The sequence below is a fragment of the Lepidochelys olivacea genome (genome assembly GCF_965140295.1).
Source record: "Lepidochelys olivacea isolate rLepOli2 genome assembly, chromosome: 6".
NCBI lineage: Eukaryota > Metazoa > Chordata > Testudines > Cheloniidae > Lepidochelys > Lepidochelys olivacea.
This window is the reverse complement of record NC_140416.1, coordinates 113,736,575-113,751,522: the sequence shown is the minus strand read 5'-3', so window position 1 is coordinate 113,751,522 and position 14,948 is coordinate 113,736,575. Positions and strand designations below refer to the sequence as shown.

Genomic DNA, 14,948 nt, shown 5'->3' with positions numbered 1-14,948 from the left:
CTGAAGTATTTATTATGTAGCATTTATCTCTTATCTTTCATTTTCACCAGTGGGAAAAATAGGTCCTAGAATTAATACCAATTAAAATATGCATTTGGGATGTCATCATCATGAAATAAAAAGCTCATCAGTCCATAAGTAAGGATAAAATTATGTCCCAAAGTCTTGGATTCTGTGACTTTCAGAGACCTCTGTGACATTTTCCGCTTCACCCCTGGGTTGGTGGGGCTGGAGTTCCCAGCCCTCATGGGGACCCTGCAGCTCCAAACTGCCAGCCACAGAGCTCTGAGGGACCACAGGTGGTGGGGGCCCTGGAGTTCCCAGCCACCATGGGTGGCAGGGGGCCCCCGGAGCATCCAGCTGCTGGCCCTGGAGCTCCCAGCCACCATGGGCAGCAGGAGCCCCACAGCTGCTAACCACCTCAGGTGCCCTGAAGCTCCCAGCCTCCGGAGCTGCAGTGGGGGCTCAGGAGCTGTCAGCAACAGCGGCAGGTGCTGGACAGCATGGGCTGGGCTTCAGTCATCCCCTCCCCCATGGGGCTCAGGCATCAGTCAGCCTCCAATCGGGGTCCTCCCCCCCTCCTTATTTTTAGTAAAAGTCACAGACAGGCGTCGTGAATTTTTGTTTATTGCCTGCCACCTGTCGTGACTTTTCTCTTAATCATAAGAAATTACAAGGGTTTACCTATAAAACTGTCTGTATTCTGTTACCATTACCATTAGCAGAAAACCGTGGTGAGATCCTGGCCCTTTTGAAGTCAATGGGAATTTTACCATTGATTTCAATGCGGCCAGCATTTCACCCCTTGGCTCTAACAATGAAAGAAAACTAACGAGGGGTAGAGTTTTCTGAGAGCTGAGAAGAAAACTTAAACATCTCAGTGTATTGTTTAAAATGCTATCTATGGGACTGCTACAGTCCCCTTATGTACACAGACATTGAATGCAACATGCTTTGTTCAGAACAAACACTTCTATATTATGCATTTCTGCATTGGTTTAGGGAGGCAAGTTAGTGAGAAGACAAATACACAAGAATCAGATATGGGCCTAGGTAAATGTCCTTTTCTCATGAAAAACATATTGCTGCTAGAATATATAGCAGAAGTTCCAAACACCTGGCCCCTCCACTGATGTATTTATCTCATCCTCATAACGTTGAGTTTTTGCCAGTATTAAAGTTTTATTTTCTAAAAATAATCAGTAAAGTAAGATTGCATCGTGTGTAACATGACCTTAATGCTGTCACATATGGCCTGAAAAATACACTCAGGGGAGGCTGTTTATCTCACTGATCAGAGTCTAATGATGACACTTCAAGGGCTAGATTTTCTAAAAACTTGGTAGGGCCAATGCACATACAAAATGCAGACACTGCTTGGTTTTGGGAATCCTCAAAGTCCCCTGTGTGGTGTACTGAAAACTGTATTGAAATTGTAGGTTGTCACTTTAAATGGATTTTTCCTGGTCCTGCTTGCAGGCTAAGGGTTTCTGTAAGGAAGCATGTGATCTGGGTCTAGCAGCAGTCAATCTGGAGGCAGACAGCCTATAGTAAGGTGAAGTGAATTGTGCCTCGCTGCCTTAGGGAGCAGTCGGATTTCTTTCTCTCTGTTTTTGGGCTCTTGTATGTTATCATTCTGAATTGTAAGGAATAAAGATGTTATTTTGCAACCTTCCAGCAAGAGTATTTATGTGTTTATCTAACTTCTCTGTGTGTACGCTGTGAACATAGCACCCTACAGCGCTTTTTCCCCACTGCATGACGGGGAAACTAGGCCAACAAGTAGGAGTTTGGTGACTACAGAAGGGTTTTCTTCTCTTGATCTGTGCAGAAAGCTCCCAGTGAAAACCCTACATGGACGGAGGGGTGTACATGGCCACAGCTTTCTAGCTACAGCCCATGCCCCTGAATTAAAAATGCAATTTGCCCCATCTGCAGAATGAGTCTAATACCCCGATACGCTATATATTGGCTTTACTCCGGGCCAGACATTGCCTACCACATGCAAATTAGACAAATTAGAAAAATGGTCTTAAATCAACAAGATGAAATTCAATAAAGACAGATCCAAAGTACTTTACCTAGGAAGGAGAAATCAAATGCATAACTACAAAATGGGGAATAACTGGCTAGGTGGTAGGACTGCTGAAGAGGATCTGGGGGTTAGAGTGGATCACAAATTGAATATGAGTCAACAATGTGATGGAGTTGTGACAAAGGCAAATAGCATTCTGGGGTGTATTAACAGGATTGTCATATGTAAGGCAGGGGAGGTAATTGTCCCGCTCTACTGCACAGAGAGGCCTCAGCTGAAGTATTGTGTCCAATTCTGGGCACCACACTTGAGGAAGGATGTGGACAAATTGAAGAGAGTCCAGAGGATAGCAACAACAATGATACAAGGTTTAGAAAACCTGACCTGTGAGGAAAAGTTAAAAAACCAGGGCATGTTTAGTCTTGAGAAAAGAAGACTGGGGGCGACCTGACAGCAGTCTTCAAATATGTTAAGGGCTGTTATAAAGTGGTGTGTGATCAGTTGCTCTCTGTGTCCACTGAAGGCAGGACAAGACATAATGGGCTTAATCTGCAGCAAGGGAGTGTCAGGGTAGCTGGTCCCTGCAGCTAGACTGAGCCGAGCTCTCTTGAACTAGAGCTGGGGAGTCCAATCCAGCCAATTAAAGAGGGCTGGGCTACGCCCAGGCCTATGAAGGGCTGCTGGTAGGTGAGATTAGTTGTGGCCTGGGGAGGGAGGGCCACACTGGAATGGTGCGAACCCTTGTGGTGGGTCCCCTGGAGCAAGGGGGGGCAGCTACGCAGGGGGACAGCCCAGAGGCTGCTGCCCCAGAGAGGGAGAAGCACTGGCACCTGGCCAGACCAGGGAACCTGCCCGAGGCTCCTGAAGGGGGTGGAGCTAAAACCTGAAAATAAGGACTGAGTTATGGCTGTCTTTCTGCTTGCTTATGTACTTTTATTAAGAAAATAAACCTCCTTGAAAGAGACTGGGCATGGCAGTGGATACTTTGGAGCTAGGGAGAAGCCCGGCTCAGTGACAGGGAGATTTAGTTTAGATATCGGGGAAAAACTTCCTAACTATAAGGGTAGTGAAGCTCTGGAATAGGATTCCAAGGAAGGTTGTGGCATTCCCAGCACTTTTAATTACAGGTTGGACAAACACCAGTCAGGGATGGTCTAGGTTTACTTGTTCCTGCCACTGAAGGCAGGACAAGACATAATGGGCTTAATCTGCAGTAAGGGAGTGTCACAGGGTAGCTGGTCCCTGCAGCTAGACTGAGCCAAGCTAGTTGACCTCTTGAATTTCCTTCCAGCCCTACATTTCTATGAATCTCAAAATCAATTGATGTGTCTGCTACTGAATTGCAGAGGTGAGAGAGGTTGTCTTGCAGCTATTAACACACATAGCAGGTGCTAGGCAATCCCTTTGGCCTACGTGGGAGAACCAGCTTCATCAATCAAGCCAGTGGTGAATAATCTCTGGCCATGGAGTATTGAGGCATATGTGGCCATTCCAGCAAGTGATTTCTGAAGACAAAGGGAGGATCTGGAACAGACTCACACTTAGTTACTTCTGCCTGTGAAGCCTCTCCCATTGAACTCATGGCTTCTTTCGGATCAAATTGTCTGGCACTTCTGGGAAACAAACTGTTGCAGGAACTCACTGGGTGAAATCTGTGGTTTGCGGATCAGGCTAGATGGTCCTGTCTGAGGCTGCCTTCTAGCCAAAAAACTTAGGAAAACATAAATCCAGCCCTTACAGATGGATTTGGGCCTGATATTTTATGGTAATCTTTTAAGCAATCTGGTGCTTTCTGGAATGGACTGAGAAATTCCAATACTCAGATTCTTTAGTCAGCAGGATGCTTACCAGAGCCTGCAGGTAGGCTGAAAGCTTGCTCAGTCAGAGAAGACTCATATCATCTTGGAGAAAGCGGAGTTTGATGTGTCTTACACAGGCAATCCAAGCTTGTTTAAGCATGTCAGCAGGCCCCTGCGGCCTGTCCCACATGACAGTGAATCAGACTTCCAACAAGAGAGAGTGAGTCAGAAAGGGCGCTTGAGAAGCTTTAATTCATCAAGCCCTTGCTGTTCTGCCCAGGAGAATTTTGCTCAGAAATATCCACCCTTGATAATGATATGGTAGAGCCAAGAGTCATGAAACATTGCTCCTGGCTTTCTGCACAGACTGTGTGTATAGTTTGCATCAGGGAATTACAGCAGGTTGGTGGCTTCCATGAATAGGTTTTTAAAAAAGTGAACCCCAAACTAGTTATGTGTCTTGGAATAAAAACCACAAGAGCCAGATTTCCTGTATGAAGTACAAGAACAAATGTCCATAAATGTTAAAAACAGACAGTCGTGTCCATTATAAGCACAGGGTTCTGTGCCATGACTTCTATTGTGTTACCATGTGCTTCACTTCCTCATGGCTGCTTTGGACATTCCTGCTATTTAGCATGGCCAGTTGCATGGCCCAGCGTCTTGATGGGCTTTTTATGAAGACTCTACCATTCATCTCCACCATATAGGGGGTGTCAGCCATTCCTCTGTAAGCAGCTATTTTTAGACATGTATAACTGTGCTGTTTAAATTTATGCCAGGCAGAAACTTGGCAGAAACAGTCTCAGCTTCGAAGCTGGTTTGTGAGAGAGAGAAAGTAATCTGGCCATTGGTTAGTTCTGAACTCTAGCCCTCAGCAGTTAGTGGCTGCCATTGGGAGGCAGCTGGGAACAGTGGGGTTATAATCTGTAGTTTATGTGAATCAAGGGGTAGAAAGAAATGAGGCAGGCTGAGGCCTTGTTAGTCACTGGGAGCCAATCCTGCCCACCTTCCTTCTACAGATGAGGACTATAGCCATGGTTTTGGGGAGCCAGCACAGGAGGCCTGCACCCTCTTCATGCTGAGGATCAGAGGTCCACGTGGGTCTGCAACTAGAAACATAGGAACTGCCATATTGGATCAGAGCGCAGTCCATCTAGTCTAATAGCCTGTCTCTGACAGTGGCTAGCACCAGCTGCATCACAGGAAGGTGTAGAGACTCTGTTCGGATCAACTGGTCATTTCCCTGTGCAAGAGGAAGCACAGCAGCGGGAAAAACCCGGCAGGAAGCACTGCTATTTGCAATCCAGAGATTGTAGCAGCAGCTGCAGATAGGCAGAAAAAATCACCAGCTCCAGACTGTCAAGGAATTCTCCAGCACCCAGCTTGAAGCAATATTTATTGTTTGTGGCTGAATCCTTAGGGAAAACAGCTCAGTGAAAATGAGCCTTAGATAGAATGAGTTCTTCAGAAGAGTTGTGGCCGTGTTGTTCCCAGGCTATCAGAGACAAGGTGGGTGAGGTAATATCTTTTATTTGACTAATTTCACCTGGAATGGTCTCTTGCAACATGCATTCACTCCTTATCTGTTCCACCCTTGCATTTATCTGTGACACCCTGAATACCTTTCCCAGCCTTGGAGAAGAGCTCCGTGTAGCTTGAAAGCTCGTCTCTTTCACCATCAGAGGTTGGTCCAATAAAAGACATTATCTCACCCATCTTGCGTGTCTACTTCAGAAGAGTAATTTTTTGACTTTTGAACACTCCAGTGGCACAAAACATCTTGTGGCAAAAGGCCTTCTGGGTTTTTAGGGGACAAAAAGCCCATCCCCAGACTTGCTCAGAGATTTTTCATCCTCTGCAAAATCGGAAATCCTAGAATTTTCTTTTGTTACTATCTGTGTGAATTTAGTGCTGGTAAAATGTGCCCGTTCCTCTATTTCCCCACAGATTAGCTACACCATAGGCAGCAGCAGCAGCGATCCCACACCCTGCCTAGGTGGTGTGCCTTGACCTGACCTGGACCACATTGTCTTCCTAGGGCAAGAGAACATTGGGTAATCTCCATGTCCATTCAGTTGTTGCCCTTTCTTGCTGATAGTGCCAACCAGGGGCAGGTGCCAGCTGTGGGGTGATGGTCTCTCTGATGTGGACACCTGCCTGCTGGGAGCTGGAGTGAGACCACCAACTGGATTTCACACATGGCAGCACATAACAACTTTTTTGACTATTTGTGATTACCAAATCAGGTGGGAATTGAACTGGTAGCTTAAAGCAATGGTTCTCAACCGAGGGTCAGGGGCCCCCTGGGCAACCGTGAGCAGGCTTCAGGGGCTCCACCAAGCAGGGCTAGCATTAGACTCACTGGGGCCCAAGGTGGAAAGCTGAAGCCCCACTGCATGGGCCTGAAGCCCAGGGCCCTGAACTCTGTCACTCGGAGTTGAAGCTAAAGCCTGAGCAATGTAGCTTCGTGGGCAACTAGCAACTGCCCTGTTTGGTACCCACTAATGCTGGCCCTGGCTTTTATATGCAGAAAAACAGTTGTTGTGGCACAGGTGAGCCGTGGAGTTTTTATAGCATGTTGAGGGGGCCTCAGAAAGAAAAAGTTGAGAACCCCTTTGCCTTTCCCTGGACCAGCTACTGCCTTACCCACCCCTAGTTAGAGACTATTTGCTCACCAGATGTTTTTGTTCCACTCCCCTTTTCCCCTGCTTGGAAAAGGAAGCAGCCTCTGCATCCCTGCTGAAGTTCTGAAGATCCTTTCAGTTCCTCCTGTTTGCCTTCCTCTCCCCATTTCCGTGCTGCCTTTCCACAGTCGAGGCCAACGCTGCACCTACCATCCTACCACCCAAGGAGAACTGACGGTGGCTCCCCTTAACCATTGAGAGTGGGCACTATTGAATGACATTAGCCACTTCCTCTCCATTGCATGATGTGCCTGCTACTTCTGTAGTCCTCCTGACTCCAAGGACAGTGAGAGCAACCCAGAAGCAGCTTGATGCAGGAATAGGGTTGCCAGGCATCCTGTTTTCGACTGGAATGCCTAGTCGAAAAGGGACCTGGGGGATCCGGTCAGCAGTGCCGACCAGGCCACTAAAGTCCTGTTGGCAGTGCAGCGGCGGTCCGAAGCTAAGGCAGGCTCCCTGCCTTCCCTAGCTTCGCGCGGCTCCCAGAAGCGGCCACTAGGTCCCTGAAGCCCCTAGATGCATTGGAGGCCAAGGGGGCTCTGCATGCTGCTCCTGCCCCGAAGGCCAGCTCTGCAGCTCCCATTGGCCAGGAACTGCGACCAATGGGAGCTGCGGGGGTGGCGCCTGCAGGGACGAGGGCTGCGTGCGCAGCCTACTTGGCCGCCCATGCATCTAGGGGCTGCAAAGACCTGGTGTCTGCTTCCTGGGACCCCTGGCAAGTGCTGCTGGGACCCCACACCCTCTCCCGCACCCCTAACCCCCTACCCTAGCCCAGAGTTCCCTCCCACACCTCCCTCCAACATCCCAACCCCCTCCTGCCACCCCAAATGCCTCATCCCCAGCCCCACGCCAGAACCCATACCCTCAGCTGGACCCCACACCGCTCCTGCACTCCGAATCCCTCATCCCCAGTCTGGAGCCCCAACCTGCACCCCAAACCCCTCATCCCTGGCCCTACCCCAGAGCCTGCACCCCCAGCTGGAGTCCTCACCCCCCCCCGCACCCCAACCCCATGCCCCAGCTTGGAGCCCTCTCCTGCACTCTGAACTCCTCATTTTCTGGCCCCACCCAAAGCCTGCACCCCCAGCCCAGAGCCCATATCCCCCCTCCACTCCTGCCCCAGCCCAGAGCCCTCTCCCGCACCCCAAACCCATCATCTCTGGCCCCACCCCAGAGCCCTCACCCTCTAGCCAGAGCCCTCACCCCGCTCCCACACCCCAACCCCCTGTCCCAGCCCGGTGAAAGTGAGTGAGGGTGCCAGAAAGCGAGCAACAGAGGGAGGGGGGAGGGAGCAAGCAGGGGCGGGGCCTTGGAGAAGGGGCAAAGCAGAGGCCGGGCCTCAGGGAAGGGGCGGGGTGGGGCTGGGGTGTTCGGTTTTGTGCTGTTAGAAAGTTGGCAACCCTAGGCAGGAAATGGCCACTGGGCCGCCCTGCACAATCTGGATTTTTTAAACAAAGCTTTAAAGCGTTCCTGGGGGGGCGTAAGTGCATTTGGTTAGATTAATGCCTGTAATTCACCGTGCTCCAGCAGAACTTCATGTATTGGGTACAATAGCTGTGTTTCATTCCTCATTATAAACATTTGCTACAAGGTATGTGCAGTTTACAGCAAAGATGCCAGATTGTAAGGATAAAAATAGTTGACCCCCAACTCTCCTTCTGTTATGGTGAAAAGGAAGAGAGATGATACGAAGCTGCAGATTCTGGCCTAGGAATAGATTGTTGTTCCTTAGGCCTGAGCAATAACTCTGCAAGGCCCCAGAGATTGGCTGTTTCAGCTAGGACAGCCCTTATAAACACCATGTTCAAAGCAACAGCATAAGGATTCCTTTCTGAGTTAGACCTGGACATGTCAGTACGAGTTTCATTTGAGATAGCTGCCAAAATCCAAGACAAGGAAGAGAAGTTATCTCTTTCTTTGGAAGTACAGCCTCAGTCTATTCAAGACAGCATCTGTCTTCTGGAGTCTCTGGACCAAGCCACTCCCTGATCCATTGAAGCCAATGGAGTTACACCACAAGGATAACTTTGACCCATTCTCTATATCCATAAGTTGAGTAAACACTGTCTGTCCAATGACCAAAGTGTGACTAAACTCCAGAGCAGGTCTGCAAAACTGATTCCTTGCTCTGATTCCAGACAGCCAGTTCAAAGGCCCATGTGCATGCTGAATCTGTCACATTCAGTGCTTGGATATGAACCTTCCCACCAAAAACCTTGCACTTGCTCCCACAATGAAACACAATGATACCAGGATACAAGATACAGTCAGGCAAGATGTACAGCTGAGACCACAGTCTATATATTTCTATTGTACCCTTGGTGCTGATTGACTTCATACTGTTGTATGTTTGAGGCTCATTCACTCCCTGAGTAAAGCTCCCAATGATGTAATGGGAGTTTTGTGTTTGTCTCAGTTGCAGGATCAGGTGTGCACCCCATCCACAATGTTGAAGCTCCCAAAGCGAATTCTGGGGGCAGAGAGTGCTTGGGAGAGGCCCTGTGGCTTTTATGGGAGTGAAGGAGAACAGTGGCCAAGATAGCTGCTGGTATTTTGCTTGAGATCTAGGCAGATCTTAGAGGATCTGCAAGTTTTTGGTGCTAAACCCATTTATTCCATGTGTGTATGAAACTCATCTCCCCGAGGGAACAGTCCAGTGGAAACTCCATGCGGAAATCTCATGGCCTTTCTAATCACCTCTGTGGGTATTCCCATTTACAGATAGGTCTGGGCCATAGGTAAGAGCTGATATGAACAGCAACCTGAAGGAGCCACTGGCAGGGCACAATAAGAAATTCTGTTGCTCCGACAGAACTCAGGAACTATGTTGCGTATTCTTGAGCATCATCTTTCAGTACTGCATTTATTAACTAACTGTTTACACATATGACAGGTTTCAGAGTAACAGCCGTGTTAGTCTGTATTCGCAAAAAGAAAAGGAGTACTTGTGGCACCTTAGAGACTAACCAATTTATTTGAGCATGAGCTTTCGTGAGCTACAGCTCACTTCGCTCACGAAAGCTTATGCTCAAATAAATTGGTTAGTCTCTAAGGTGCCACAAGTCCTCCTTTTCTGTTTACACATATGAATATAGAACTCTCCTGTGAGAAGAATGTGCCATATGCGACATTAATACAATCCTCTGTAGTGCAAAGGCAGCTGCAACTGTGTGAGACGAGTAGAATCTGACCGTTTTCGGGGTTTCATTGTACAATGTGTCTCAGGCACCATATCACAGTTGGTTACATAACTGTCAGATTGCTCTTAGCTGACAGAGGAAGACAGAAAGGAGGGACGAGGAATAACACAAATAGGATGAGTAGCACAGGCATCTCCACAAGGGAGTAGATGGTTTTGCCAAGGCAGCCCATCCCAATCCACCAATTAGGCACAGGTCTTCCTAATCAGGACTACTCCAGAGCGACTACGTGGAGTTGCAGTGACCAGAGTGCTGCATCAGCTGCTGTTTCCCAGCACCCTGTCACACAGCCCTTTCAGTCTTCTCGAAAAACAGGCAAATTAGTAGAAGGCAGATTCAGTATCACCAGTATAAAGAGCCAGGCCAAGAAAGCAGCTGTCCCTTGGCTGGCCTCTGAATCAAGGCGATAATCCTTTGAGCGAGTACTTCTAATGCCTTTTAAAGTAAAGTCAGAGGTGAAAGTAAGCCGGTACACCCCGGTACGGCGTACCAGAGGTGAGTTATGTGGGTTTGTGGCTCCAGCAATATTGAGGGCCCGGGGGCCCGGCTCCACCAATGTTCGGGGCCGGGTCTCCCCCGGTCCCACCTGCTGCCCCCCCACGCCTTCCCCGAGTGTCCCCTGGCCCCCCCTTGCTGGGTCCCGGAGCAGAGCGTCCCTGTCTCTCCCCTGCAGCTCCATGCTGCCTCACTGCATCAACTGCTGCCACAGGGTCCTAGTGCCCCCCATTCAATTGTGGCAGGGCAGGCTGCCCTTACCCTGCCCTTCCCCCTCAGACCCTTTCATTTTCTGGTGGGACCCTCCACCAGTACAGCCGCACCCCCTGCCCACAGTCACCACTCCTGCCGCATGCTGGGAAAGGGGCAGCCCCACCCCCACCCCCAGTGAGGCTACAGTGAGGGGCAGCAGCAGGGGACGAGGTGCACATGTGATGGCAGCCCCTGCCCCACGGCACCCACCACAGGGGAGGCAAGGGAGATTCCTGGACCTGAGAGGGGCCCTAGGAGCACATGCAGTGACAGTGGTGGGGGTGAGTGTGCTGTTGGGGGGAAGGGGGGCCCCTACCCCAGAGCTCGCTGCTGCTGGTGGGGAGAGGGCTGGGGGGAGTCCTCCTCTCTGGCTCCAGTCCCGGGGCAGCCTGCCTGCACCCCAAACTCATCCCCCTCATCCCCACACACCCTAACTCTCTGCCCCAGCCCTGAGCCTCTCCAACACCCCAAACCCCTCATCTCCAGCCCCAGCCAGAGCCCTAACCCCCCCGCACCCTAACCATCTGCCTCAGCTCTGAGCCCCCTCCCACATCCCAAACCCCTCATCCCCAGCCACACCCCAAACCCATCCCCAGCCTCACCCCACAGCTCTCACCCCTGCACCCCCTCCCATTCCCAAACTCCTTCCCAGAACCTGCACCCTGCACCCCTCCTGCACCCCAATCCCCTGCCCCAGCCCAGGGCCTGCACCCCAGACCTCCTCCCCCACCCAAACTCCCTCCCAGAGCCTTGGGCAGGTGGGGAGGTGGAGTTGGGGGGCAGAGTTTGGGCAGGGTTAGGTTCTGGGCACCACCAAAATGTCTACAAACCTGCCACCCCTGCTGTACCAGGGCGGACTGGCTTCCCCAGGTGGCAATTTAAAGGGCCTGGGGCTCCCAGCAGCGGCTGGAGCCCCAGGCCTTTTAGATTGCCACCAGAGCCCTGCTGCCGGAGCCCTGGGGTAGTGGCGGTGGGGCTCGGGTGGCGATTTAAAGGGCCCAGGGCTCCTGCTGCCGCTACCACCCTGGACCCTTTAAATCACCGCTGTAGCCCCACTGCTGGTACCCCAGGGCTCCGGGGACGATTTAAAGGACCCAGGGCGGTAGAGGCAGCAGGAGCCCCGGGCCCTTTAAATAGCCATCGGAGCCCCACCGCCGCTGCTACCCCAGGGCTCCGGCAGCAGGGCTCCGAGGACAATTTAAAGGGCCCTGGAGGGTAGCGGCAGCCGGAGCCCTGGGCCCTGCTGCTGGACCCCCGGGGCTCCGTTGGCAATTTAAAGGGCCTGGGGCTCTGATGTGATAGTGGCAGCTAGAGCCCCAGGCCCTTTAAATTGCCCCCTTTAAATCGCCCCAGAGCCCCAGAGCTCCCAGTCACCTCTGCAGCTGGGAGCTCAGGGGGTGATTTAAAGGGCCCAGGGCTCCCAGCTGCTGTTACCACAGTCCTAGCCCCAGGCCTTTAAATCTTGATTTAAAGGGCCCAGGGATTTAAAGGGCCCAGGGATTTAAAGGCCCCGCCTCTTCCGATAGAGGCCACGCCTCTACCAGTTGAGGCCCCGCACCTTCCTCAGGACTCCGGAGTACCGGCAAGTCCTTTAAGTTACTTTCACCCCTGAGTAAAGACCTACAGTACAGACCTGTTTACGTGCAGATGTTGGGAGTCAAGCCACCACGACCGCGTGTTAACGGACCGCGGGTTAAGAGGGCCATCCTGAAATATCTTAATATATCTCTATATATACATGTATAATTGTCTAGGAGTACATGCGTATTCACACCATCCCAAATACTGCAGGCCTATCTGTTAACGGCGCTTTGCAAGAATATAAATTCAAATGTGTAATCTAATAAAAACATTATTATTACTACACAGGGGTGAAAGTAACTCAGGACACTTACCGGTATGGGGTGGCTCTGGCCCCCGGAAGGGGCAGGGCCTCGGGCAGAAGGGGCAGGGTTAGGGGTCAGCATCCCCCAGCCAGCCCTTCCAGGCTGCCTGGTCTGTGCTGCCCGGGGTTCCCGTGTTGATTTAAAGATCCCGGGGCTCCGGATGCCACTGCTGTGGTAGCAGCATCCGGAGCCCCGGGCCCTTTTAAATCGCCGGCGCCGGGGCAGCTGCTCCCTTTGTCCCGCCCTGCTCATCAGTGGCCGAGAGGGGGGCAAAAGGGCAGGGACCTTAAAGTGCTTCAGGGTCCTTTGCCATGGCAGCGCTTTAACGTTGCTACCCTTCCCCCCCTGTTGGCGGTAGAGACGTACAACACGTTTCCGCTCTGCTCTTCCCGATTTCTATGTCACTGAGTTAGTGAGCAAATCTGTAGAGCGACCTAGCAAGTTCCTGTACCGCGTGTTAACGAGTCTCGGGTGTTAAATAGGTAGCACTGGGAGGCAAGGCACGACTGCGCATTAAGTGGATTCGCGCGTAAACGGGCCTGTACTGTATTTGTTAATATAATATCAAAGCACACCTAACCTATAATTATGTTGTGCACTGTCCAAGTATGTTTGCCCAGTTAGAGGGCGGAGTGTTTCCTGGCCCTGCTATGCATTGTGCTTCAGTATTTTTGAGGATTAGGCATTAGTTCCAGAGAAGCGCTGACAGTTAACCTTTCCTGTGTTCCTCCTGTGAAATGGGTGTCGCTCCGCTGGCCTCAAATTAAAGTAAATGAAGCTATGGCAATTTAGGCCTTATCTGCACTAGAAAGGGCTTGCTGGTATAGCTCCTAGTGGAGACGCAGCTTATACAAGCTAAAGAGCTCTTGTGCTGTTATAATTTCTACCAGCGCCCTGAATAAAATAGGTTACATCAGCAAAAGCATGTTTTTGCTAATATAAGTGCTTCTACATTGAGGCTTTAACCAGCACAGCCATTCAGTTAGGGGTGTGATTTTTTTCCACGCTCCTGACATAGCTATGCCGGCAAAACTTTTAAGTGTAGAGCAAGCCTTATACCAGCTGAGGAGTTGGCCAAATATTTAAATATTGATGGAACTATTGTTATTTTTAAACCACTGTCCTTATTTCTCTCTCACTGAAGGATCTATGCACACATAACAATATAGCTGTATTTTCCCTGGCAAGGTCTTGTACAGAACTCTCCCATTCAGTCCACTTTCATGCCTCTGTCTTTCCTTTTCCTCATACTGGAGGTCTTGCCACACTCAAAATGGTGAAAGCCGAACTCCTTTCTTTCCTCCAACACAGAATCTTCCTCCTCCCTATTCCAGTGCTGTTGACAATTCTCCCAGCCTCCCCTTTGCCTCTTCCTCTCTTTCTCTCCTCATACTCAGGGTCTTATTAAATCTTCTCTCTCTCCAATGTACAAACAAATCTGACCCTTCTAAAATGCTTGTCCATGCCTTGGCTATCTCCTGCCTTGACTATTGTGACCGCCCCTCATCTGGCCTCCCTAATTTCCATCTCACTCCCCTCAGTCCAACCAGAATGCAGTAACTAAAACCATCTCCATTGCCTGCTTCTTAGAGCACATCCCTCTCCTCTTTAAATATGTCTTTCATGCTTCTCATCCTCCCCTTCAATGTCATGGATATCTCTGCCTTTGTTTACATCTCCATTTTCATTTCTTACAGCACTTTACCGCTCCTTTGTTCCCTTATTATTATAGTGGAGCTGGTAGCAATCCATATATTTGGCTGACTAACATGTTCCATTCTCTATTATTTATATCATAGTTAAGGCACTGCTTAACTTGCGATATTGCTGAATTTCGACTGCAATTTCAACAGCGGGAGCCCTGCTGTGTGCGGGGCTGACAGTAGGAGCCCCAGCCACCCCAGGGCTGAGAGTGGGAGCCTCCCCACCCCCATCAGCCTCAGACCCCTGCTCTCAGCCCTGGGCAGGCGACAGCAGAAAATCATGGAAAAATAATAATGGACTTTATTACCGCAAATAATAAGGTTCATTATTACTTTCCCGCAATTTTCCATGGCTTGTCCACAATTCAGCCACAATTTTTTTGACAATCATCCCACAATTGAAGTAAGGCCTTTATTGTAGTAGCACCTTGAGGCTTTAATCCAGAACAGGGCTCCACTGTGCTAGGTGCTGCACAAACAAATAAGAGAGAGCCCCTGTCCCCAAGAGTTTACAATCAAGACAAAGGGTGGGGGAAAATTAAATAGTATTATCCCCATTTTACAGATGAGGAACTGAGACCCTGCCAGATTGTGTGACTAGCCCAAGATCACACAGGAAGTCTGTGTCAGAGCCCACAACTGGACCTAGATATCTTGGGCCCCTGTTCAATACTGCTTTAACCATGAGACCACCCATTCCCTCTTTCTCCTACACTCTTTGGGCTTACTAATTAATATATTTCCTTGTGTGTTAGGTGATCTCCATCCTGAACTCTTTATTTGCACAAGAGGCCAGACTGACAAGCTGTTTTTCTCTTTTCCAAAGCAGTGGAAGCAGAAAAATCAGATTTGGCCTCAGTAGCATATGGAACAACAACAGCTTCTCCCAGT

General features: G+C 50.1%; 1 protein-coding gene across 2 annotated transcripts in view; it reads left to right on the top strand.

Moving 5' to 3' along the window:
• The window catches only part of PPP1R36 (protein phosphatase 1 regulatory subunit 36), a 22,890-nt gene extending 21,216 nt beyond the window's left edge, over positions 1-1,674 (top strand). For both annotated transcript variants that reach the window (XM_084631271.1, XM_084631272.1), the window contains exon 11: positions 1-1,674. This exon is cut by the window's left edge and continues 860 nt beyond it. The gene's annotated coding sequence lies outside the window, so the exon portion shown is untranslated.
• Positions 1,675-14,948: the final 13,274 nt, after the last annotated feature.